Source organism: Cavia porcellus, unplaced genomic scaffold (assembly GCF_034190915.1).
Source record: "Cavia porcellus strain 051 isolate PalLab524CR breed Dunkin Hartley unplaced genomic scaffold, mCavPor4.1 scaffold_13, whole genome shotgun sequence".
Lineage (NCBI taxonomy): Eukaryota > Metazoa > Chordata > Mammalia > Rodentia > Caviidae > Cavia > Cavia porcellus.
Window position 1 is genome coordinate 54,948,684 of NW_026947496.1, and position 24,746 is coordinate 54,973,429.

At 45.5% G+C, this 24,746-nt stretch overlaps 2 long non-coding RNA genes across 2 annotated transcripts; one reads left to right on the forward strand and one right to left on the reverse strand.

The window, feature by feature from the left end:
- Positions 1 to 1,963: 1,963 nt before the first annotated feature.
- Positions 1,964 to 23,313, reverse strand: LOC134478563 (uncharacterized). Its single transcript, XR_010051276.1, has 3 exons — positions 23,117 to 23,313; positions 19,548 to 19,785; positions 1,964 to 8,147 (listed from the first exon to the last, which is right to left on the reverse strand). It is a non-coding gene; the product is annotated as an uncharacterized LOC134478563 (long non-coding RNA).
- Positions 3,928 to 16,830, forward strand: LOC134478562 (uncharacterized). The gene is made up of 4 exons (XR_010051275.1): positions 3,928 to 4,060; positions 9,404 to 9,724; positions 10,357 to 14,654; positions 15,429 to 16,830. It is a non-coding gene; the product is annotated as an uncharacterized LOC134478562 (long non-coding RNA).
- Positions 23,314 to 24,746: the final 1,433 nt, after the last annotated feature.

Consider the following 24,746-nt stretch of genomic DNA (forward strand, 5'->3'; position numbering starts at 1 on the left):
GCATCCTTGGAGACCTTCAACATTAACCCAACTTACACAGGTGGAAGCTGGAATTTCATCCACTGAATTACTCCCTGATTAGTTTTATAGGGCTGCCATAAATAAAGCATAAGCCAGGTGGCTTAAACAAGGAAAGGAATTTCTCATGGTTCTGGAACCAAGATGTCCAAGGTCAGGGTGTCAGTGGGTAGTACTGATTTCTCTCAGGCCTCTATGGTTGATTGCCAACGAGGGCCACCTGCTTCCCGTGTCTGCTTGTGGTCTTTTTTTCTGTGTGCACATCTTGGTTCCTCTTGCTTTGTGCATAAGACTGCCAGTTAATGATGAGACCCCACTCTAATGACTTCATTTTACCTTAAACACTTCTTTAAAAACTGCATCTTCAAATAGGATTGCATTCACATATGAGTTACAGAGGATCTGGGGCTTGAACAGATGAATGTGAAGAGAATATATCACTCATAATCCTCTGCTTTTGTATGCTGGTTGTACTATACCTGCTCACAGAAGCCGATTTTTTGAGAGAGAACAAGCACGTGGCATCAAGTCAGAAAAATGCAGATGCCGAGAATGGGACGTGCAGTCCACCCATGGTGAACCAGAAGGGGTGCAGCAGGAGGCAGGCGGGCGTCACCATCACTGTCTCCACCTTCCCAGATCATTCTGTCCTTCGTGGTGCCTCTGCCTCACTCTCAGGCCCACACCTTGCTTTTATTTCCCTTATCTCATGTCAGCCTGACATATTCTTTTTTTAAAAATGAAATACAATTTGCATATGATAAAAATCACCCAGTTAAAGTGTTCAGTTCAGTGGGTTTTAGTATATTCACAAGGTTCTGTAACTGCTCCTCCTATCTGATTCCAGAACATTTTCATCACTCCTAATGGAAGCCCAGATCTGTTCAGTTGCTTACTATGTTCAGTCACAGTAGCACTTTATTTGTTCAGTGACCGTGTCCTCGGTCACCAACACATGGGCCTCTTGAGAGCAAAGACTTTGATTACCATGGGGTCACTGTCTCCATCCCCTACAAAGGATCCGATACAGTACAATAACTCAAGTAAGCATCTCTTCACTTAACATGTAAGCCCAGAAAGCACTTTCACGAAATTAACCCCAGATTTTGCAATGAAAGCAAAAGACCCAGAACCACCAGTCACTACTGTTGCACTACTGATGCAATAAGGTCCTCAGAGCTGGCATTCTCGGGCTCCAACCCAGAAAGGAATGAGATTCCCTTTGAGGGGCTGCCTCTATAAAGTGGAGGGTGAGATTTATAGGGTTGCAGTTGGAAAGTTTTCTTTTTGCGATGTGTTACATTGATTATGATTTCATCCTTTCCTGTGACCTGGTAAATCTTAAAGCCTTGAGCCCTGGAGGGAGTATAAGAGGTGATGATTTTGCAATGACAATATCCTCTCACATCTCCACTTGCCCTTAGGGGTGACAATGGCCTCTGAGCAAGTTAACGAACCTCTCGTCCTCAGGTCCCTTGTCTGCACAACGGAGTAGGAAAGAAGAATAATGAACAACCCTGTCTTATAAGGTGATTGTGAGACTCAAACAGGCAAGAACACATAGGTCACACTTGGTGTGTATTAAGTATATACGCCCCCACCACAAGCCACGAGCACTGGGTGAGGTGACATTTGTAATGCACAGGATATGACACAAGATAAAGTAAAAATAAATGATCTGGATGAATCAGTCTCCTCTGAACTGGACATTTTAAATAATGGCTAAATCCTTTTAGTTTGTTCAAGGAAATTAAATGTTATAGTAGTACTTCTTCTTCCCAAGAGAATACTTGGCTGATGTGACATGTTAGCTGTGTGTTCTTAGACAGGTCACTTAGCTTCCCTGGAACTCATTTTTCCAATCTGTTAAATAAGAATAGTCTACAAGAAGGATAGAAGAGACAATGCATATGAAATGCCTAAGACATGGTGAAGGTTCAATAAATGTTATTAATATAATCTTTATTCCAAGTCCACATCTTCCATCAAAATCCCGTGGCTCAGAGGTGTTAGGAAAATCAGAACCTTTCCGATTTTAGAAAGGGAGGAGAACATGCAGAGTACAGTGTGACATCTTAGTGACTCTAAGGCAGCAGCCAATAGTCCAATGCATTAACACTGCTGCTCTGGGACATGTGAGTATGCACACAAGTGCAGAAGCCCGTAGCATCACGGGAGGTCAGGCTTAGTGGGCAATGATAGGAGGTCAGGGCAGGTTTTAACAACAAACAAGTAATGAAAAACTTTGCAGTTCCCAGAATTTTTCAGACTGGCAGGGAACAGATGGTTGACTTGTACTTTCATTTTAGAAACCAAAATCTTTTATTTTCTACTCTCCTCCAAAAGGAGGCAATGGAAGCAAACATCTTATTTCCCAAAGCGTACATGTTTATAAATTTTTAAAAAATGATTATGAAATTCCAGAAGGATGGTATATGCAAAAGAAGAAGAGAGAAAAAGGTCCAAACTTGACTGGTTTTAGTAACTGTAATGGAATATTTTTTTAATTCCTTGCTCACAGATTCAAAAACAAACACTGTCACACTGACGTGTCTTCACAAATTTGGTTTGCAACAGCCCTCCTGGTTTTGGAGAGGTCTCCTCTTGAGCCTGGGCCAAAAACACATTCCCATGGCCAAGTTGGAGACTTTGAAATGTGAATGCAACTGCAAACATAGAGGGGCCTTCCAAGAACAGCCTGAAAGCCACTCTGGTGGTCCAAACACCTTCTGAGCTGCAGAATGAGCCCCTCGGGGGAGGCATCCACCCCATCGAAGCCAGTGTACGTCAGATTCAGAAAATACTTCCACTGCCAGAAGTGTGTCAGTGCTACCCACCTCACTGAATTGTTCTGAGTTCCTTGTTGAAATAATTAATGTGCATCAAAAATAGAAACAAACACAGTTCGTCCTCCTCTGGGAATTGAGCCCTTCCAGACTTTGGTTATCTCTATTTACAATAACAAGAACTACCAATTATTGTCAGCTGCTACGTGCTAGCCTCACGCTAAGTGCTTCACATGGGGAGGGTGCTGAGTTGGGAAGTCCACTGACAGACAGGTCATCTCTGCAATCCAAGGCAGATAACAGGTGTCTTAGAAGATGCTTACAGCTCCACACAGCTGAATTCTGCAATATAAATTATTAAGGAATGTGCAGAACATTACACAGTTCATGTACTTAATGATTATAGTTCACAGTCTAGGTCAGATATAATTAGATGTTACATTAAAATAGCTTCACAGAGCCATTTATTCTGATTTAATTACTTAAAATGATAGCATAATGAGCAATGCTTTCAAGGAAAAAAAGTACTCTTTTAAATGGGCTCATTTTAAGTTAATATGAAGAAAATTAATCATTTAATGAATTGTAGGAGAATAAGTTCCTGTCTTAAGTGACGTGGTTTCCATGTCACAAAGGTTATATGGCAAATGACAGGGAAACAGAAACATTGTTTCCCAGTGGGAACACAGATTCTCATTTTAACTGGTCCTTCCAAATCTTACTCTCTTTCATTTGAACCTAGGTAAAAGCAACAATGACTTTAAATGCCAGCTCTGAGCTGCTTACATTCAAACAAGGCCACCTCTGTGCATAGTAGGGAGGTGACCATTAATCATATGTCAACTTGACTGTGTTAGGAAATGCCTGGCAGAGTAGTTAAGCACACTGTGGGATATTTCCGGAGATGACTGGCATGCAGGCTAGCCAACTGATGGGAGAAGCCCCACCCCAGCTGTCGTTGGCACCATCCAATAGGCTTAGATCCTAGATGAAATACAAAGGAAAGAAGAAGAAAGTTGGCCCATGTGTTTTGGAAGCTCCATTCTACTGGAATGAGTGCATCTTTTGCTGCTGCTGCAGATATCAGACTCCAGTGTCTTCTGCCTTCCAATGTAGATTCACACCAGGGACCCTCCAAGAAGCTTCCAGGCCTTCAACCTCAGACTGGTGCTGTATCCTTGATCTCTCTTCAGATTCTACAACTTCCAGCTTCTCAGACTGATCAGCTACTGGGTTTCCAGCTCTCCAGTGCACAGGTAGCCATTGTGGATTTTGCAGACTCTTATCCTGCAGACAGCTATAGTGAATGCTTGCGCCTCTGGTGCTGTAAGCCTGCCTAATAAATCCCCTTTATAATTATACATATTTTTTCTATTGATTCTGTTCCTCTAGAAAATCTGAACCAAAAACTGCTAGTAAACAAGTTTTATATTGTCTGCTCTAGTTTGAGGGGGCAATAGAAACTAATTAGATGTAGCATTGTGGTACAGGAGCTAAACGAATGAACCCCAGATTCTTAGGGAGACAGGTCAAATCTGTGAGACCATGTGCCACTTGTTCAGCCTGCCAGGCCTCTACTTCTTTATCTTGGGAGTGGGATTAAACACTGTAGCTCCTTGATAAGTTTGAGATTCAGCATGCAAGCCACTCAGCACATGCCCAGGGTGCTGCACTGATAACTGGTCTCTCTTGTTATTATAAATAAACATAACCAATATTTTACTGGCTCCTGGTCCCAGCCCTACACACACTCCTCAAACTATATAAGGCCCTGATGCATTTTTCCAATGGAAATAATGAAAGTCATAGAGGGAATGGATAGACCAGCCCACAAGCCAAGTGCCTTCTTCTATTTTTAATAGCTATAAATGATAAGAGATTCTCAAATGAAGCTTTTAGAGTAGTATCGCTTCACTAAAACTACTCTGCAAGGCTAAAAAACATATGGCAATGTTTATCTGCTCTTTTTCTGTCCTGAGTTAGGCCTTGTAGTGAAAATATTCATGTTAGGCTCAGGGGAAATGGCGGGAAAATGTTAAATCAGGAACCTTCTCATGAATACCTTCTTCGGAGAGCTGTAATACTACTCAGGGGAGACTCTATTTATTTGGATCCTGGGACGCTTAGCAGAGGTGATGACAGAAAACACCAGCTATGGATCCAGGGGCTGTGGCGGCCAAAATAATGTGTCAAACTTGGCCTCGCATGAGCAAACAGCATCCAAGAGAGAACTGACACAATCTCCAAATGTATAAGGTTCCGGACAAGAAAACCAAAGAATCCACAGGCTTTTAAGAACATGGGCTGTTCAGGACAGTATTTGGGTTCAAAACAAGCTTTGTCCCCTTTGTCAGAAACATGGCATACCGTATGCAGAGCCACGTAAGAAAAGGTGTTGTAGGAGGAGTTAATGAATCTTAGTTCGGGTTACCCCAAAAATCTAGCCCTGAGGTAAAAAAAGGTAGGCAAAAGAAGTTTATTCAGAGAATGGTCAGTGTTATGTGTCCACTTGGCTAGGCTCAAGTTCCCAATTAGTTAATTGAATATTAATCTAAGGGTCTCTGTGAAGGTGTTTGGTAGCTGTGATTAACATCGACAATCAGTTAACCTGAAGTAAAGCACATTATTGTCCGTCATCTTGGTGGCTTCACTCAGGTGGAAGGCAGTAAATGTTAAGCTGAGCTTTCCCTCGGGAGGGAGAGATTGCACCTGCGAACTGCATGCCAGGTCCTGCTGGAGAGTGTCCAGCCCTCCCCTCCTGATGGCGGGCTCTGTGGATTCTGTACTGGCCCAGCCAACTCCACCATCACTTAAACCAATGCCTTGCAATAAATCTCTGACTAACTATAGGAAGCATTTTCATTTCTTTAACAATTTTTTCCACTATATATTTTTGAGTTATTTCCTTAATGGCTACTCTAGGGCTCACTATATATATCTTACCAAAATCAGCCTCAGGTTCCTATTAACTTAATTCCGGTGAGATATAGAAGTGTTTCTCATATATTTCTCTATTTCCTTTTTGGATTATTAATTTTATATGTTGTATGCATAAATGTTACAGACCCAATAGTGTATTGCTATTACATTTTATAATTTTATATTCTTTTTTAAAAGTAAGAAAGGAAAGGATGGCAAATACAGTATATATTTAAAGCTGTTGTTATATCACACTTCCTTTTTATTATTTCTGGTTTCCTTTGTTTGTCCCTCTGGATTCAAGTTACCATTTCCTTAGTTCAGTACAGCCTCACTGAAGTACTATTTTTGTACAGTTGTTGGCTATATATATATATACATATATATGTATGTATTTATATATGCAATTACTTTCTAACTCAGGTAAGAGAAGAAAGTAGTGGTGTGCATTTATATTGTTTTTATAATTGCATAACTCCATTTGCTGATGCTTTTGTATGTGCATTCAGGTTATTATCTGGGGGTAAATTACATGTTTTCCTCTGAAGAACTTCCTTTAGTATTTCTTATCAAGTAGGTTTGCTTGCAACAAATACTTTCAACTTCTGTTTATCTAGGAATATCTTTATTTTGTCTCTACTTTTGGAAGATAACTTTGGTGGATGAAAGATTCTTGATCGACAGATTCTTTTTAGTACTGTACTTTGAACACATTATCCCACCACCTGTGGCCTCCATCGCTTTCCATGGAAAGTCAGCCGTCAATCTTACCAGGGTGGTTCCCTTATAAGTTTTGGGTCATTTTTCTTTCGCTGCTTTCAAGATTTTCTCCTTATACAGATATGGGAGTACATGAAGCAGGAAGATCACAAACTCAAGCCTAGATGAGGTAACTTGGGAACTTAGCAAGAGCTTATCTCAATAAATAAATAAATAAAGCTGAGAATGTAGCTCAGTTCTAGTACCAAATATATAGTTTCTCCTTGGTCTAGACTTTCAGTATTTTTATTATGATGTACCTATTTGTGAATCTCTTTATATTTCTCCTGTTTATAGTTTATTGAGCTGACTGAATATGTTAAGATTTTCTTCTCTTTGATACCCCTATTATGTATATATTTGTGTGTTTAATAATGTTTCACATTTCTCTGAGGGTCTTTTTTTTTCTCATTCTTCTTTCTGTATTTTTAGGTTGAATAGTCTCTATTGATCTATCTTCCAGTTCACTCATTCTTTCTTCTCGCAATTTGATTCACTGTTGAGCAGAATGAAAAATGAATTTCTTTTGTAATACTTTTCAAATCAGTTTTTCTTTCTTTTTTCATAATTTCTATCTTTACCAATATTAGCTACTTGATGTGACATTGTCATCATAACTTTCTTTATATCTTTAATTATGATTTCCTTTAATTCTCTGAAAAACATATGTAATGTCCAATTTAACGCTTTTGTTAAAGCTAAGAATTCTGTGGTCTTTTCTCTCACTGCAATACAGAGGCCATACTTTTGGCTTCTTCACATCTCTTATAATTTTGTTGTTGTTGTTGTTTGTTGAGAAGTGAACACTGTAGGTCAGAATCACAGCAACTCTGTGCCATTCCTTGGATGTGTAATTGTTAAATGGCTGTGCGTTTATCTAGTACTTGTTTTTATTTTTATTTCCTGGGTACTGAGGATTGAACTTACGACCTGGCAGTTGACTAGCAGGCACTTGTGCCATGCATTTATTTAATGTCTGCCTGTGAAGTCCGTTTTGCTCCACGCAGTGAAACTTGTGAAGTTGTCTCCAAGAGTCACAGTCTAGGGAATGTCTGTAGTCTCATTCCTTGACAAAGGGTGAATGTACTTCCTTTGATTTTCTTCTTCCTTGACCATAACTAGCTGTGAAGCCCTGCTAATCACTCTACCTATTTTCAACAATGATGTATAAATTGCATCACAGATTGCTCCAATCAAAATACACTTCCTTTGAAGAAATAGATGCTGAGGTTAGCGTCTCAGATTTTTTCTGACCTTGGAGGTGCTTCCTAGTTATCTCCCTATTTCTCCCTGGAAAACTTGTTGATCTGTAGTTTGACCACTGTCTTCAAAAATCTTTCATCCAAACTATCCTTCACTGCAAACTTCACTGCTTTTTTGAGAATTCTTAGACCTAACCTCCTTCACACTTTGTTGCAATCTGTGTCTTTTCAGAGACATATGTAGATCTCTGTTCTACGATCTGCTCCTCCCTCAGTGGAAGTCTCTGAGACAAGACCCTGGAGCTAAGAACAGAGACAATGGCACACTTTCATCTTCATTACATTTGACGCTTGGCACTTGATGGGTGAGGGGCTGTAGTCCTAAGTTACGTTCTCTCTCTTTAGCCTAGAACCGCTCGCCAAATCAGGATGGTGGTCCCCAGGATCTTCAGTGGCACTGGACCTAAGAAAGGGGTTTGGAACCATGAGTAGGGCTGGAAGAAAGAAGAGAGGCTACACTTGTCAGCCTCATTTCCCTAAAACCTAGTCTGAGACAGATAGCTGGGACAGGTGGGAAACACTTTCTTCCTGAGGCATTTGGCCTCAGAAGGGGAGCTGGAGGAGAGCAAACCTGTATATCCTTCTGGAATAAAGATACTACTTTGCTGAGCAAAGGGAGGGAGCAGAGCTTGGTCACTTTCTTACTAAATATTAGTAGCTTTTCTTCAATAGCAATAAATGTTTCTTCATTTGCTGTGTGCCTTGGGGTCCTTTTCAGTGTACTTTTTAAAAAAATAATTCTCATGAATTTCACCAGGGACAGGTCAGTGGAGGTTATGGTTATACTAGAAATAGAACCTAGCTGAGTATTTAAATATTAATTTGATCCATAATCCCCCTGGAAGAATGGCAAGAAAAATGAATTTATTTTGAAGTTTCATCTGAAAGTATGTTGTCTATCCTGTTCCTACTCCTTCACAGGCTCTGTAACTTCAGGCAAATTATCTCACCTCCCTTGGCTTTGTATCTCATGTATATAATGGGGATAGTGGTTCCTTCATTGCAGTGTTGTTGTGAGAAACTGAGGCTGCGTACTCCAAGGGTTTGACCTTTAGTGGGTATCCAGAAAATAACATGGTCTGCATGACCACTCAGGAAATTAGAAATATCCAATAACGCATCCAAAGAACTTCTTTTTAATCACGACACTGAGCTGTGCTGGGTGTGTTCTGGTTCAGATATGACTTGGATATGTCAAAGCTTTGTGTGCTGAAATTTAATCTTCACTGGGATGCAGTAAGAGGGTAGAAACCACAGGTGGGTTTAAAAAATGGAGCACCTATGGTTTAGAAATGGAGCACTGGGAGGTGATTAGGATTAGATAAAATCACCTGGGTAGAACCCTCATGACTGAGTCCTGGTGGTTTATAAGAGGGAGAGAACAGAACATACCTAAAAGACAGGATCAAAAATACAGCAAACACTCAGATTGAAAATGCATTGCAGTAAAAGACACACCGCCATGAATCCCCTTCAGCATTCTCCCTGGTGCTTCCGGCACATTTTCCACATCATTTTTGCCACTTTCGGAAGCAGTCCTAAAAGTCCTCTTTCCATGAGTTTCTTTTTGTGACTGTCTCAGTGTGCTAAATTGATCCAAAATGTCTACAGCAACTTTTGTCACATAAAAACATTGACTGTCTTCACCTTATTCTCCAGATCTGGTACGATGTGACTTCTGGCTCTTCCCCAAAGTCAAAGTTGCCATAAAAGGTAAATGTTTTGATTCAGTTCATGACTTTAAGGCAACCATAACAACACAACTAACAGCACTCATGAAAGAGAATTTCCAGGCGGACATGATGGCACATGCTTCAAATCCTGGCACTCGGGAGGCTGAGGCAGGAGGATTGCTCTATGTTTAAGGCAGCCTGAGCTATGAAGTGAATTTAAGTCCATCCAGCCTGAACTCCATAGTGAAACCTGTCTCAGAAAGAAAGAAAGAAAAAGATTTCCAGAACTGCTTCAGAAAGTGAAAAGGTAAGAAGTGGTATTTTGATGTGGATTAATGACAATGTGTCTTTTATAGTAATAATGTTTCTAATTTAAGTCGTCACCATACATTTTGGTCACACTTTGTATACATGTTTGCTCCCTGTCTCTCTCCATAGGATCTTGCCCTGGTTTGGTCCTCTGCAACAAGGAGACACACTTGCCCTCCCAGAACTGGAAGCCAGAATAAACCTCTTTTCTTTCCATCTCTCCAGGCCTGTGGTCCTGTGTCATTAGCAATAGAAAATAGATGCATATGGGATGTATGACATTCTTCCAGTCACACACACGCACACACTCACACCCCTACAACTCTTCCAAAGGGAAAGAGAAAAACAACAGCTGATTTTCCTCCTATGTTAAAGACTCTAGTTTATCAATTTAACATACCCATGGGATGTCCTCCCACACTGGAAGGAAACTGTTGCAAAACAGAGGATGGCAGTGCCTCAGCTCCCTCGACAGCTTACCAACACAGTGAGGGCCGCACAGGAGCCAGGGCTACAAAGCAGTGCCAGCGGGAGCGGGTCTTTAGCAGCAGCTCTGACTGCAGAGCACAGAAGGACCACAGGAATTCTGCTAAAATACAGCTGCTGATCGCGTTCCTCTTTCCCTCACAGATCGCTTGTGGAGCTCGATGGTTAGCTCTGTGCTCCGGGGATCCTGAAGCAGGTGAATTGCTGCTCTGAGGACTCATCTTTCAAAGTGGATTCTTCCTGAACAGAATCACAAAAGGTCCATCCTCATATCCTGCCCAAAAGGTCATCATGGACCCTTGGAGCACATCAGCTCTGAATTCAAAGCCCCTTTCCGGAGACTCTGAGAGGGCACTGAGAGTTCTTTTCCCCGACCAGAAACCCTTCCCTTCTCCTTGTGGTGGGCCAGTCCTCAGCTTGCTGGGCTCTGCTTCCCTCTTTTGGGCTCTGTGTATGGAAAGAGCTCTCTGGGGTTGTGTCTCCCAAATCCTGGGACTTTGGAGGAGTCCCTGTGTCCACTTGGAGGTCTTGGTGGGAAACAGGCAGGAGGAAAGGAGATGCCAATGAGTCTGTCTGTTCCTAGGTACCCTGCCCATTCTGCAGAAAACATTTTCCACATGCCAGTCCCCGCAGACAGCCAAGCATAGCCCCTGCCTTCTGGGCCGCCCTGGCCACTGGATTCTGACAACCTGCTTCTGCCTGAGTCCATCCCCTTGTCCCACATGTATTCCTTGTGGAATATGTGAAGAGATTTGTACCTTTCTGTTTAGACTCTGATTGAGGTAGCAGGTATGGCGAAGGCGGTAGAGATTTTGTGTCTGGAGGGTATAATATAGGGAAGAAGAGAAGACAGCTAGTGGTCTACACCATAAAGCCTTCACTAGCCAGCCTTCCACTGTCCACCTCCAAGAAATAGGGCAGAGCCATCGCAGCAGAGGGCCAAAAACAAAGGAGAGGATCAAATTTACATCTCTGGCCCAAACCTAATTACTAATTTGATAGGATTAAAAGGTGAGGCCTAAATGGTTGCACCAAGAGGTCAGAACCCATCTGGCTAGAATTAGGACCCTTATAAAAGGGCTTGAGGGAGAGTTTCATCCCTTTTCTCCTCCAGTCATGTGAGAACACAGCACTGGTCCCCTCCAGAGGAAGCAACATTCAAGGTGCCATTTTGGAAACAAAGTCCAGGCCCTCATGAGACTCTGAACCTGCCAATACCTTGGTAGGACCTTGATAGCCTCCAGAACTCTCAAAAGTAAAATATATTATTTATAAACTCCCTGGCCTCAGATTTGTTTTGGCAGAACAAATGGACTAAAACAGAAGCAAATACATCTGAACATTATTACACTGATGGCTTTGCCCAGTGACCAAGGTTTCCTAACCTTGTCATTCTTGACATTTTTGATGTGAGAGGCTGACCTGTGCATCACAGGGTGCTGAGTGATATTCCTGGACTCATTCATTTCAATAGCATATCACTATGACACCAGAAGTGTCTTCAGACATTTCCAAACATTTCCTAGGAGACAAAACCACCCCTCTACACAAACACTCACACTACTGGTGAGATTCACAGCCCTACACTTAAGTGCAGAATTCATGGCCCTGTAGCAATTCTCCTGCTGCATTAGACCAGGTGAGGTCAACTTAGACAAGGAGCATGTAATTATTGCCATACACTCTAAGAAAGCCACTAATATGAGGCTAAGTGCTTCAGAAGTACAAAGCTCCAACAGATCCACCTGCCATGTTCTTTATCCTCTGCTTTGCTCCCCTCATTAATCAAGTGAAGTCAGATAAAAGCAATTGCTTTCAGAAGGGTAGAACAAGGAGGAAAGAAGGAAGGATGTTATGGTCTCGAGTCTGGATATCCCCCAAAGCCTTGTGTAGTCAAGGAGGCAGGCTTCTAGGCTTTGTGAATGACTCGTGCTCCAATGCTGGGATTAGGGGGGCACCCAAGTGGATGTGGCCTACACACAATGTACGGGACATAAAGAATCTTCTCTCCATGCTCCTCCACTTTTTCTCTTGTTGCTAGTACTGTTTGCTGCTGTCATGAGCTGTTGGCCTCTGCCATGTACCACTCTGCCTTGAAGCCAGCCAGCTGATTATGGACTGAAACCTCTATGAACTGTAAGCTAAATGAACCTCTCCTTCCTTCATTTTGGGTGTCAAGTATTTTGTCTCAGCAGTGAAAGAAAAGTAACCAGCACAGAGGTTCCAGCTTCATGAGTTTGCTAGCAGCACTGGCCCTTTACATAAGCGCTTCAGAGTTTGGGGATATAATCCTCTGCTTGAGGATACAAGGTCATAGACTAGAACCCATAGGTTCAAAACCTAGCTCTGGCCTTTACATCTGTATAAACTGGACAGATTATTTTACCTTTCTGATGCAACTTGCCTATTTGTCAAATGACAATAACTCCTTACATACTGATACTTTCTAGAGAATTAAACGAATGACTATAAAATGCAAAAAATGCACTCGCTAGATTAGAATTTGGCCAACAGTGGGTCATGCTCAAGTCTGTTCACCTAAGGTTGCCAGATTTAACAGGTGCAATATCTGATCTGGCCACTCTACCTACTGGTCAACCGCTCTATGAATGAAGTTTAACTGGCACCGCCATGCCTGCTCATTTCCATGGCATCTACACAAGGCAGAATGGCATAGGGGGGCCCTCAAGCCTCAGTTCTTTCCCTTCTCATTCCTCACAGGACTCCTTGGCACTGGGTGGTGGGCAATGTCTATAAGGGCAACTGTAACAGTCATGGGGTGCCATTGGAAGAGGCCCAGTGGTTATTACAAGGGTTCTGGACACAGTCAGATTTTCCCAAGTCAAACTCTGTCTCCTATGGAGCATCAGCCCAGTCATTTAACTGCATGTGCCTCAGTTTCTTCCTCTTTGAAATGCAAATACATCGGCACTGTTACTGGAATCAGAGTGTGCTCAGGGAGGCTGGTGGTCGGGTGTGACCAGGCACCCAGAGAATCTTCTCATGGAGTCCTTGCAGAAAAACATGCAACAAGCAATCATGTAGAAAATGAAGACCACAGTTCTTGGAGTCTGGGGGTGACTTGGAGATCCTGCTGTCATTCTAAAAGGACCAGAGCTGCCATCATATCATACTATTGCTTCTCTTCCTATAACAAGCAAGCTTACCCTTCCCAGCACTGCTGTGAGCACTGAGACAGGAGTGGGAATGGTCCAGCCACAGTCAGTGCTTTGTTCCCCACGCCCTTACCCTTTCTCTTTCCTGCTGCCCATCTACATCCGGGTCCTGACCCTGGCCAGCCCTGGCTGGTCATCCCACTCATGATGCAGCACAGACTCCCGGTGCCAAGCCCTGCTGTGCTCCTCTCCCCCAGGGTTTCTCATTTTCTGCCTCCCTTTATAACAGCACTGTTTCATTCAGTAACCGTGTCTCCTCCCCGCTGCCCCCTATCACATCTCAGCTCCCCAAATCTTGCAAAGCCTACAGAAATCAGAGGGGGGACAGCTACTCATTCCTGTACCTTGGCTGCCTTCCTGGGATCTGGCCGAGGATCTTGGGCATCTGAGGTCCTGGCAGAATCCCACAGAAGATTAGTGTGCTAATGGCCCCATAAAAATGACATTTATGGGGAGGGCTTTATTTCACTTTACCTCAGCTCCCCTCTTTTAATGAGGCTGGCTCCATCACTGGAAGTCTCAGGAGGTGGACAAACTGTGGTTTCAAGTTCCAGGCTCTGGTTGTGAGAGCTTAGAAAGGACTTTTGTTCCCAGTGAGGGTGATTGCAGAGCAGGGCACAAGTGCCAAGGAGGACTGTGGGTTGGGGGCTCTGTGGGGACTAAATCTTTCACCAAAGTTCCCCACGTCCTCCCCAAAGTCCAAGGTGCTTCTCAAGGGGAAAGTCTTGAAAATCCAGAAGCATTAGTGAGTCTCCCAGGCTCGGGACCAGCCCTCACCAACCACCCATCCTGTGACCAGTAGGCGTTCATTCTCAACCACAGACCAACCCGGCTCTCGCTGGCTTTGGCTTGTGGCCTCAAAGCAGCCAGTCCAACCAGGAAATGGAGCTAAGTTCTGCCAACACAAGCCTCCTGGCCATGCTGTCCACCTTCCCCTCTTCACTGCTCAACCCGCAAGCTGCTTGCTCTTCTCTCTGCCATATTTCTAGCGTAGGTCCTCAGCTCGGACACCAGCAATGTCTGGGTGCAAGTCCTACCCTTGCCACCTTCTAGTTGCCCACTGAAATTTCATCTTCCTCTCTGGGTCTCATTCTGTTCAACTTTAAAATGGGGCGAACGTGCAGACAACACTGGTGCCATGGGGTGCTAAGACTAAAAAGGAACTTCATGGTAAACAGAAACTGCTTCATTACAACAAAGTGAGATGGTTCAAAGCAACCTTGACTTTGGATGTACTCCCGGGTGCACACCAGGAGTGAAGTCTTGGTAAGTAGCAGTACATGTCCCCCTTTCCCTCCTCTTGGCCTCTTCCTTAGAACCCTAACAGCCACCAGCTGAGCACATACTCTGCACAGAGTGCTGAGAGCCCAGACCAAGCCAGACCCCATACCTGTCCCCAGGGCCTTAGCAATAGCAAGGTACAGACAGCAGTGCTCCAACCACTCACAGTAGAAGATGCTGATGAAAGGGCCAGGGAGCTGCTTCTCTGAAGCCCTGGGCCTGACTCCTCTGAGGGCCAGAACAGGACCTCCCCTCAAGGACCCTGTGTCAGAAGCCCTGAGGTCATCCCACTACGTGGCTTCCTCTATACGGGAGGAAAACCAACCCACCCCTCAGCAGAGTGTCCTGGGCAGAGGTGCTGAGGACAGAGCCCAGCTTCTCCCAGCGGTAACCCTTCTCCCTGCACCAATACCGTGCATCCTGAAATCACCTTTCCACCCACACTTGCACCCATGCCTTCACTCCAGGATTGGGGCCTGTGATCTCACCTCAAGGAGGGGCCATGTGGGGCTGATGTCAGCAGCCAACCCTTGATGTCAGCTCCTTTGGGGTTACCTCACAGGAGAGACATGACCTAAGGTCATGCCTTGCCCAAAGCAGCCCACTCTCGGGTACCAAGAGAGGCAAGGCCAGAAAGGGCAGGCCAGCCTAGCCCAGGATGGCCGTGGTGACAGGCAACACCTGCTCCCTGCTCCCAGCAGGCCCGAGGATTTGTGGGACCTGACTTTACCCTCTGCTAATTCCTGTCCTCTCTCACAGGACCAGCACCCCAGTTCCATCTCAGAGCTGGCTTCTGATGCACCCCGTCTGTAGCACCCTGAAAGCCAAGCTTGCATCTCCACTTTCACCAGGACGTGGGGGAGGAAAAGAAGGAATAGCAGCCATCAAAACCCCCAGCTGGCGAGGGCTTGGATGTCTGTCAGGAGCGGACCCCAGAGGCCCAGAAGAGGAACTGACATGGGTCCTGCACCACAGTGCCAGGCAGGAAGCAGAGGCTGTGAGAGCGAGCAGAGAGAAATGTGAAGGCCACTGCTGTGAGACAGCACACAGGTTCCACAGCTTTCTGTCCTCAGCAAAGGGAGAACTAGGAAAGAGGGAGAGCCACCAATTTGCCAGGTCTTTTAGTGCAAGGTCCCTATCCTCTGCAGACCTGTGGCTGAGGGCAGAGAGCGGGGAAGGTGTGTAGAACTCTTCCATCTGAGCCACCGGTCCAGCCTCCCTCTCTCTGTCCAGAGACTGGGGTTCTTCCAAGCCTGTGTGTGTGGTTCCGCCAAATCCCATCAGGCATGGTCTCTAGGAGCAAGTTCTATCCTGGCCTCAGCCGAAATCCCTCAAGGGGCCCCCAGCAGAGAATCAGCCTCAGCACAATTCACCCCATCAAGGTCACTGCCTGTGAAGAAAATGACAGGCTCCATGTCACAGCTGTGGGAGAGACAGTGAGATGCTGTCTGCCTGGGGAACTCCAGAATCTTCTTGTGAACAGACATGGACCCAAATAGCTACCAAGCAAAGCAATGAGTAATAAGTGAATGAAAATAGTCTTTGAAGAAGAAATGCCTGTGGGAAACATCTTTAGCTGGAGTGGTCGAGAAGCTTCCAGAAGGAGGAGGTATGGGAGCCAAGGCTTCAGAGACCAAAGCGCTAAGCAGGGCTGTCCAAGAGACACATTATTTAAACTCTAATGAGAGCCACATGTAGAACTCTATTTTTTTTTAGTAGCCACACTAAACAGAGTAAAAGGAATAGATGAAATTAGTTTTAATGGTATTACTTATTTGGGCCCTAAATGATTTGAAAGAGTTTAATGCTGCAATAGTAAAAATTAATTAATTTACTATTTTAAAATCTTGTTTTCAGATTAAGTTTAAAAATCTGGTGTATATTTTACACTCACAAGGGGTAATCAAAAAATGCATTGCCAAAAATGATAGGATACGTGTGTTTAGAGCTGGGGGAGTACTTTGAGTATTTAGAGGGGAATTAAGGGCAATGTATCTCTTACTGTAATAAGTGATTAAAATTTAAGCACCCTCTGCACTTTTTGTCAGACCTCATTGATCAAACATTTATGGCACTTTCTGCTGAATAAAAACATTACAGTGTGTCCTCATCCAACCCACTCAGCAGATCCAGCTCTGTGTGTCTTCTGGCTCCTCCCCAAAGTAAAAAATGACCATGAAAGGTAAGCATTTTAGAGCAACTCAGGCCACCAAGGTGGTCACAACAGTGCAACTAATGGCACTCAGGAAAGGGGACTTCCATAACTGCTTCAGAAAGTGGCAGAGACAATGAAACAAGTGAGGGTTTTTTCATTTTGTTTTTAGATCAGAATGTTCATTGAGAGAGAGAAAGCTTCTGTCTGAGAGAGAGACAGAAAGGGACCCAAGCAGGCTGCCAAAGGCCATGTTCTTTTTAGAGATTTTCATAGAGCAAAGCCACAAGGTGAGGAGGGTCTAAGGTGGGAAAAAATGGGAAATCGCAAGGTGGGCATGAGGTGGGACAGAGCAATCAATGGTCAACCAATAAGATTATGAGCATAGGGCCGGGGGTTTAGTCAGCAGCATAAGTACCTGCTTAGCAAAAGCCAGGTTGTGAGTTCAATCCCCGGTACCAAAAAAAAAAACAAGAAGATTATGAGTATAATTGCTCAGGTAAAATTGATTAAACCAGGATCAAATGGGGGAGCAAGGACAAGTATATTTGAAATGAGTTGGAGTCTTTCAGGGGGATTAGTGATAATTGGGTCTTCTTCTGTAATAAATTTTTTAAACTGTAGAGCCACCCTATTTTTGATCATACCATGAACAGTGCACTCCAATTTGGGCTGGCCACATTTGAAATACTTGACAGTCATGTGTCCATACTGGACATTCATACTGGACGGTAAGGTTCTAAATTCTGACTGTTCAGCATATGCCTCCTGCCTAGTAGCAGCCTCATTTGAGATGTCCTAGAAATAGACTCCAAGTCTCCCAGCCCCTGCTGAACCACACTGTACATATTAGCAGCATCCAGTCTTAGTCTGCTGGGGTTGCTGTAACAAAGTGCCTCACACTGGATAACTTATAAATAGCAGAAATAGGTTGCTCCTGATTCTGGAGAATGGGAAACTTGAGAGAGGGACCAGCTGGCTGTCTCGCACTCTGCATCCCCATGTAATGGAAGAGGCTGGGAGCTCACAAAGCCCTCTCATGAAGCCTGCCAAGAACCACATCTCCAAGGCCCCACTTCTTAATACCATTGTATTCAGTACTGAGTTTCAATATTCAAATTTAGAGGAACATCAACATTCAGACCATAGCTATCTCCACGTGGTCTCCGGTTCAGTTGTGGGCAGTGTAGCTCTAAGTCTTTCCACCGCTCCACACACTGAATCTATCACTTCATCCTGTTGAACTCACCTTTCCTGTGTACCTTGGATCTATCCCATTCACCCCACCCCCACCAACCTGTACTCTTAGACTTTATTACAAATCAAAAGGCGTCCCCAAAAGACGCTGAAGTCCTAGCCCCAGTACCTGTGTCTGTGACTCTGTTTGCATGCAGGGCTTTTGCAGATGACTGAGTTAAAATGAGGCCATTAGGGTGTGCTCTAATCCAACATGCCTAGGGTCTTATAAAAAGTGAGCATTTGGTGACAGAAACACATACAAGGAGATAACATATGAAGGCGAAGGCAGAGATTGGGGTGGTGGAACAGAAGCTAACAAACATCAAAGATGGCCAACAGACCACAAGGCACTGACTGGTAAGAGCCATGGCCCAGGTTCTCCCTCACAGTCCTCAGAAGGAGCAGCCCTGTCCATACCTTAATTATGGGCTTTAGCCTCCAGTCCTGTGAGATAATGAATTTGTCTTATGGAAGGCCTCCCATTTGGTATATTTAATTATAGCACCAAAGCAGACCAGTACCCAACCAAGTCACTTCAATAGCTGTCAACACCCCTTCCATTCATGCCAACCCCTCCCTGACATGAGCTCTACAAAGGATGGATCCAGTCATGACCAGATGAATATTCTCAAAGCTAAACCAGGAGTAGATCATCCACTCTCCACAGGACACCCATCTGCCCCTTCTATCACTCTGTACTCCTTTTCTGTCCAGCATTCTCTCTCTCTCTCTCTCTCTCTCTCTCTCTCTCTCTCTCTCTCTCTCTCTTTCTCTCTCTCTCTCTCCCTCCCTCCCTCCCTCTCCATTGCTTAACAGGCCACATTCCTTCTCTCCTCTGGACTTTGGCATATGCTGATCTTTTCCCAAGAACTCTGGCCTCTCTCCTTCCCTGCTTGGTGCCTCTACCCATGTCCAAGGTCTTGCTTCTCTAAAGAGCCTTTACTGGTCACCCACCTAAAGTAAGGCTTCTACTGTCTTCTAACACCCTGTAGGTCCTTGAGAAGGCGCTACATTCAGTATGGACCAGTGATGGCCACCACAGGTTGCCTCACCTCTGTATCAGTGTACGGAGCTGCAGTACCTAGAAACTTCCCCTTGTGACCAACCACCCAAGCAATGGATCAGTAAACTCATTCCATGATCAGGGCTTAGAGTAGCTCACATATCACCCAACTTACACAGAACCAACAACAGACTCATCATGTATAGCAGGATGCTATACATGTAATGGGAGAGAGGTAGAAAATCCCAGGTCCTCATCCACAAGTCTTGGACAAGTGTAGCTTCCCAGGAACCAACACGGATGACTCCTTTGAACTCAGTGAGATCATATGTACGGATGGCCTGCCTGCCCCAGATGCAGTGTGAATCTCATGATGGTGGCCCATTTGTACTGTTCCCCACCAAGCCCTGGGACACAGCACTGCTGACCTGGAGAACTGTGACAAATCCTGGAGGTACATACATGTGAATCAGACAAGGCTCACCAGGACTAGGGGTGCAGGGAGCTTGTTCGGTACACAAGGTCCTAGAGGCCACATGCAAAGGTAAGAACATCCCCACAGGTACTGTCTGCAAGGTTTTCAAAGCCTGGTGACTTCACATGAAGGAATTCCTCAGTCTTATCTTGGGGCCCAGTAGGACAGATGGAGAATTCCAGAGCAATGGATAGCTTCTTTCCATCTTTGGCTGCGTTCTGTTTTCACAATTGTTTCTGGCAGAATTCTAAAGAAAAATGCAAACCAGATGTAGGGAGAAATGTTTTCTTTGTCAGGAGAAAGAGAGCACATTGCTTATCCTGCCACTCCTCACACATGGGTCACGTTCTTGCTTTAACTGGGGACCCGTGCGAAGAGGCTCCTCAACTCTCGCTGGCCTCCCACGCCCAGAGTGGTACTGGCCTCAGCCCTGTGCCCCAGGGCTCTCCAAGCTGGAGAAGCAGATGGAAATGTGATTCTGCTTCCCCTTTAGAAGACAGAGCCCTGTGGCTGCATAATGAGCCTGGAGCTTAATTGAAATAAATAAGAAAGCCTGTGCAAGCAGGCTGGGCAGGCTGCAGGGAATTAGTCATCTTTCTCTGGGAGTCTCTGGAAAAGACTGTCCCTGCCCTGGTCCTGCTGCTCATTCTCTGGGTCTTTGACATCAGCTGCTGGTGACCCTGACCCAGAAAAACCATTTTAAGCCAAAACAACAAAGCAAGCCCAGTTTGGCTTTACCAAGCCTGAAACACACTCTCCCCAAGTTCTCCAATCGCCCTCACTGATTAGACTCCCCCACTAGAGCCGCATCTCCCTTCCCAGGCCCATCATGGTCCATCTGCCATGTAGGCCATCATCAGCTCATGGGGGGAAACCTCACATCAATCACAAACACATGACAAGGGTGGTAATGGGGAGGACCTGTTCCTTCTCTGTGGCCCCTGATCCAGCAGCATAGTGTCAGCAACCCCTGGATGACTGTGAGGATGACACGTTCCCAGGCTTACCTCACCTTCCCTCCCGGATCATAACCTTGGAGGGTACATACTGTCACAGTTTTAATAAGCCCTCTGGGTGCTTGTGACACCTGCTCTTCTTTAAGAACCACTTTGCTATTTATTATGCTTCCCAGGTTTCCCCACCCAGACTCGTCAGGAGCCAGGCAGGTGCTTGAAAGGAAGAAACTGTCTACCCTGAAAGGACTTGCCAACCAACTCTGGCTGATGAGAGCCAGGCAGACCATGGGCCCAACTTGGCTGGATGTTCCCATTCTTAAGAGTAGCTGCAAATATTGATTTTTTAAAAGTAGTGTCTCGTTTTTAAACCTGGCATTTTCTAGGCATGGCACAAAACTCTCTCCATCAACATCTCTGTCTTGAGTTGCTGAAAGTTATTCTCAACTCAACCTTTCCTCTTCTCCCCAAGTCCCAACTGTGGGGACATCTTGCAGTGTCACCTTTGAGTATGTCCAGTGACTGCACCCCACATCCACTCATCTGCAGCCCTGAGACATGCTACCATCCTCTCATCCTGAGCACATTCCATGGCACCATTCCCTGGCTTCCCAGAACTCAGTCTGGACCTTTGTATTTGAATCTCAACAAAGCAGGTAGAGCAGTGCTTTAAAATGCAAGTCAGAGCCTCACAGGCCTACGTCCCAGCCCTCTAAGGCAGGAAGATTCCAAGCTGAAGCACAGCCTGGGCAACTTAGCAACTGAGTGCGACCCTGCCTCAAAATTTAAAAAAAATTTAAAAGCAGATGGAAATGTAGCTCAGTGTGAAAGCCCTGGATTCAATCCCCAGAATTAGAGGGGAGAAAAGCAAGCCAAATCACATCCCACCTCTGCTCAAATGCTATGGTGGCTCATACCACTCTATGTGAAAGCCCCAAGCCCCACAAGGCTCTTCACTTCCTGGACCTCTTGTCCTTCTCCAAGCTCCACGGGTCATCCTGGGCCTGCTCTAGTGAAGTCCTTGTGCTGACTCCACCAGGCTGGCAGATTCACTCATTTTCCCACTGCTTGGAACATTCCTCCTGGGCCAGCTTCCAGCTGCCTCACACCCCTGTCAAGGGTCTGCTCCAGTGCCTGTCCCCCAGGAGCCCAGCCGGAGGCCCTGTTCAGCACCCCCTCCCAGCACTCTGCCTCCCCCAGTGTGTACTGTTTATTTTAGCACTTACATAACATACTATCCCCAAACCTATTTTCTCGTCTGCATCCATCTGCTAGAATCTGAGCTCCCCTGAGCCAGGAATGTCTGTCTCGTTGGCTGGTGGCTCCCCAGCACCCAGAGCAGTACCCGACACACAATGTATTCACTCACTGGGTGTCGGATGAATAAGTGAATGACCGCAGACCGGTTGCTGCACAGCCCCATATTAATCCTTCAGCAAGAATGTCTGAAAGCTGTTTCTCCAAGCCCAAATCTCACTTCTACTCATGGGAATTTCAGTCCTATCAACAGCTGATTCCAGGAAGACTTAAGGACAGAAAGTCATTCTGGAGCTTTTGAATCAAGAGCCACCTCTGTTTCCTGTAGATAAGCCTGATCCTGCATGCAGTGTGGCCACCTGTGGGGCCTTCTTAGAGCTCACTCATCCTGTGGAGTGGCAGTGGTTGCCCTGCAGCCAGCAAGGAGTGGCTCTCAGCCAAAGTCCCCAGCATGCCTCTTGGCAGTGCTGGTCCCATGAGGTACTCGAAGAAGACAGCTCTGAAAGCCTCATTCCTCTTTTCCTTCTTGGTACTCACCGCATGTACTGCCATTTTAAAGGCTGCGGGAAGCCTGAGTGCCAGCACATTATCTCTATCTGCCTGTGTTTCTCCAATCTGTGACCCTGAACGTTCCCCACCAATGCTTCCCCTAGTGACACTTAGGGGAACCGGTTTCACATGCTGCATCCATTTGAAGCAGGGAAATAGAGCTCTCAAGCAGTCTATCCCATCAGTCCAACTGGATGCATGTCATGGGCTTGTTGAGATAGCGACACTTCTTCAAGCCTGCATTGTGAAGCTAAGCATATGCTTTTCTCTCAACTACTCTCCCCAACCTGCAATATACCACCACCTCTGCCTTATCCGTGTCAACTGAATGCCTCTTACCATCACAAGTGATAGCAAAAGCAGCTCCTGCAGCGTTAAGCAGGCAAAAAAGGAACCTATGGGTTCACATAGCTGGAAGTCCAAAGGTTTGGTTCAGCTTCAGGCATGGCTGGATCAAGGATCAAACCATAATATCAGGACTCAGTCTCTATTCATCTTCCAGCTGAGCTTTCCTCTCCCTGGCACAGCACTACCCTCACCACTCTCAAGCTTAAATTGAGCTGTATGACTCAAAACCCTTCTGAAATGTCAATTTTAAAGGTTTAAGTTTCATTCTAATTGGGCCACTTAGGAACTATGACCATCCTTGAAGCAATCACTGTGACCATAAAGACAGGACACCTAGCAAGACAAACAAGGAATGAATGCATGAAGGGAAAATCCCCCCACCTCGCAACTTCCGGCCATGTCGCCTGATGCAGGAGGACAAATGCTGAGAAAGCAAACCTCAAACATGTGCCACATGACCGTGGCACTCACCTTCAAACAATGCACCTCCTCCACGGCAGGGTCTATGACACTCCAGCCAGAGCCAAGGGAACCACGTACGCACAGAGTTCAGAGCACAGTGGAAAGCCCTCAGTTTCCCAAGAGGAACAACAAGTAGGAAATGCAGAAGACTGAGTGTCAGACACACGCGGCTCATAGTTCTGAACGTACGACCTTGGACAAGTTACTTACTCTCTTTGAGTTTCAGTTTCCTTATCAATAAGATGTTTCCTGCTTGTGGTAGAAAATGTTGACAGTAAAGATAAGTATAGTCACTTGAGTCAGCCCTTATTCCTGCTCTGTGCCCAGATCTGTCCTACCCTCCTTGCTCCCATGCTTACATCAGCTCTGAACGTGAGTCATTCTCTCCCAAATGTCTGCTGGGACAACTGTTGTGGGGCGTCACAGGCAAATGTCTCCCTGTCTGTCTTGCTACTCCACCAGCAGGCAAGTGTTTCTTACAATCTGGCCTGCAGTCCTGGCAAGTGTAACCCTAGTCAGCGCCTGGATCCTTGGCCAGAAGGAAGACCAGAAACAGAATTTCCAGCAGCTTCCAAGATTCACGGGAACCACAAAAGTCCTGGGGATAAAACCAAAGTAAATACAAACATTCAGCATCATCCCATGCAAAACTCTACTGACTTGAGGTTCCAAAGGGAGAAAGGATGGCCAGACACCGAGCAAACAGCTCTGTTTCCCATATGAGGTGCTCGATTCAGCTGAGAGGAGAGGAGGATGCCAAATCCATTCTTCTCTACTGCTGAACAACAGTGGAGACAAAGAGAAGACAGGATAAGTGAAGGGACACTGGGACCCATATTGTCAGCCACAGGTTTTCTGTATTACAAGGGGCACTTACGGACCAGTGCTCTAGGAGATAGTGATGAACCCTGAATCAGCATCTCACACCAGTAAGGAAAAGTGACCAGATGTCTCCTCTTGGAGTGCTAGATACACTATCACTTACTCTTTGGCCCACAACTGAGTACTAAGGCCAGGACATGTGTGGGTGTTCTGGACACCAGTGGACACAGAAAGCATTGGACCTGCCATAGCTGAGCCCAATCTGAGGCGCAGACAGGTGCCCACAAACCCTTCGATAAAGGTGGAGCCTCGAGCTGTGAAAAACACTAAGAAAAAAGCCACCCTGGAGCCATAGGAGAGTCACTGGTGAGCTGTTCTCAGAGTGGGTGGGGAAGGACCCTCTGAGACGGCACCTCTGAACCCACATTGAGAATAAACAAGCTCCTGAGCGTGTGAAGGTGGGAAAGACCCCTGCTCAGCACCATGAAGAAACCACTGGGGCTGCAGCTTAGTGATGGGAGAAAAGAACAAACAGGGCTGAGAGCGAGGGGAGAAAGACTGCACTGGTGTGCTGGGTCCTGGATGAGTTTAGATCTTGGCCAGAAGGCAAAACCTCTTTTCTAAGTTGCCCCTAGAGTCCTGTCTGGAAACCTGTACATGTCTGAACTATGCCATTTGCATATGGCCTCATTTGCTTGGGCAACAGATGGTGCCCATGAGGGGACAGGGGTCCTTACAGTAAAACCCCAGCTCTCTTGGGGGCCTGTAGCCCACAAACCAGCAACCCCTGACTTGGAACAGATCAAGAGAAACCCAA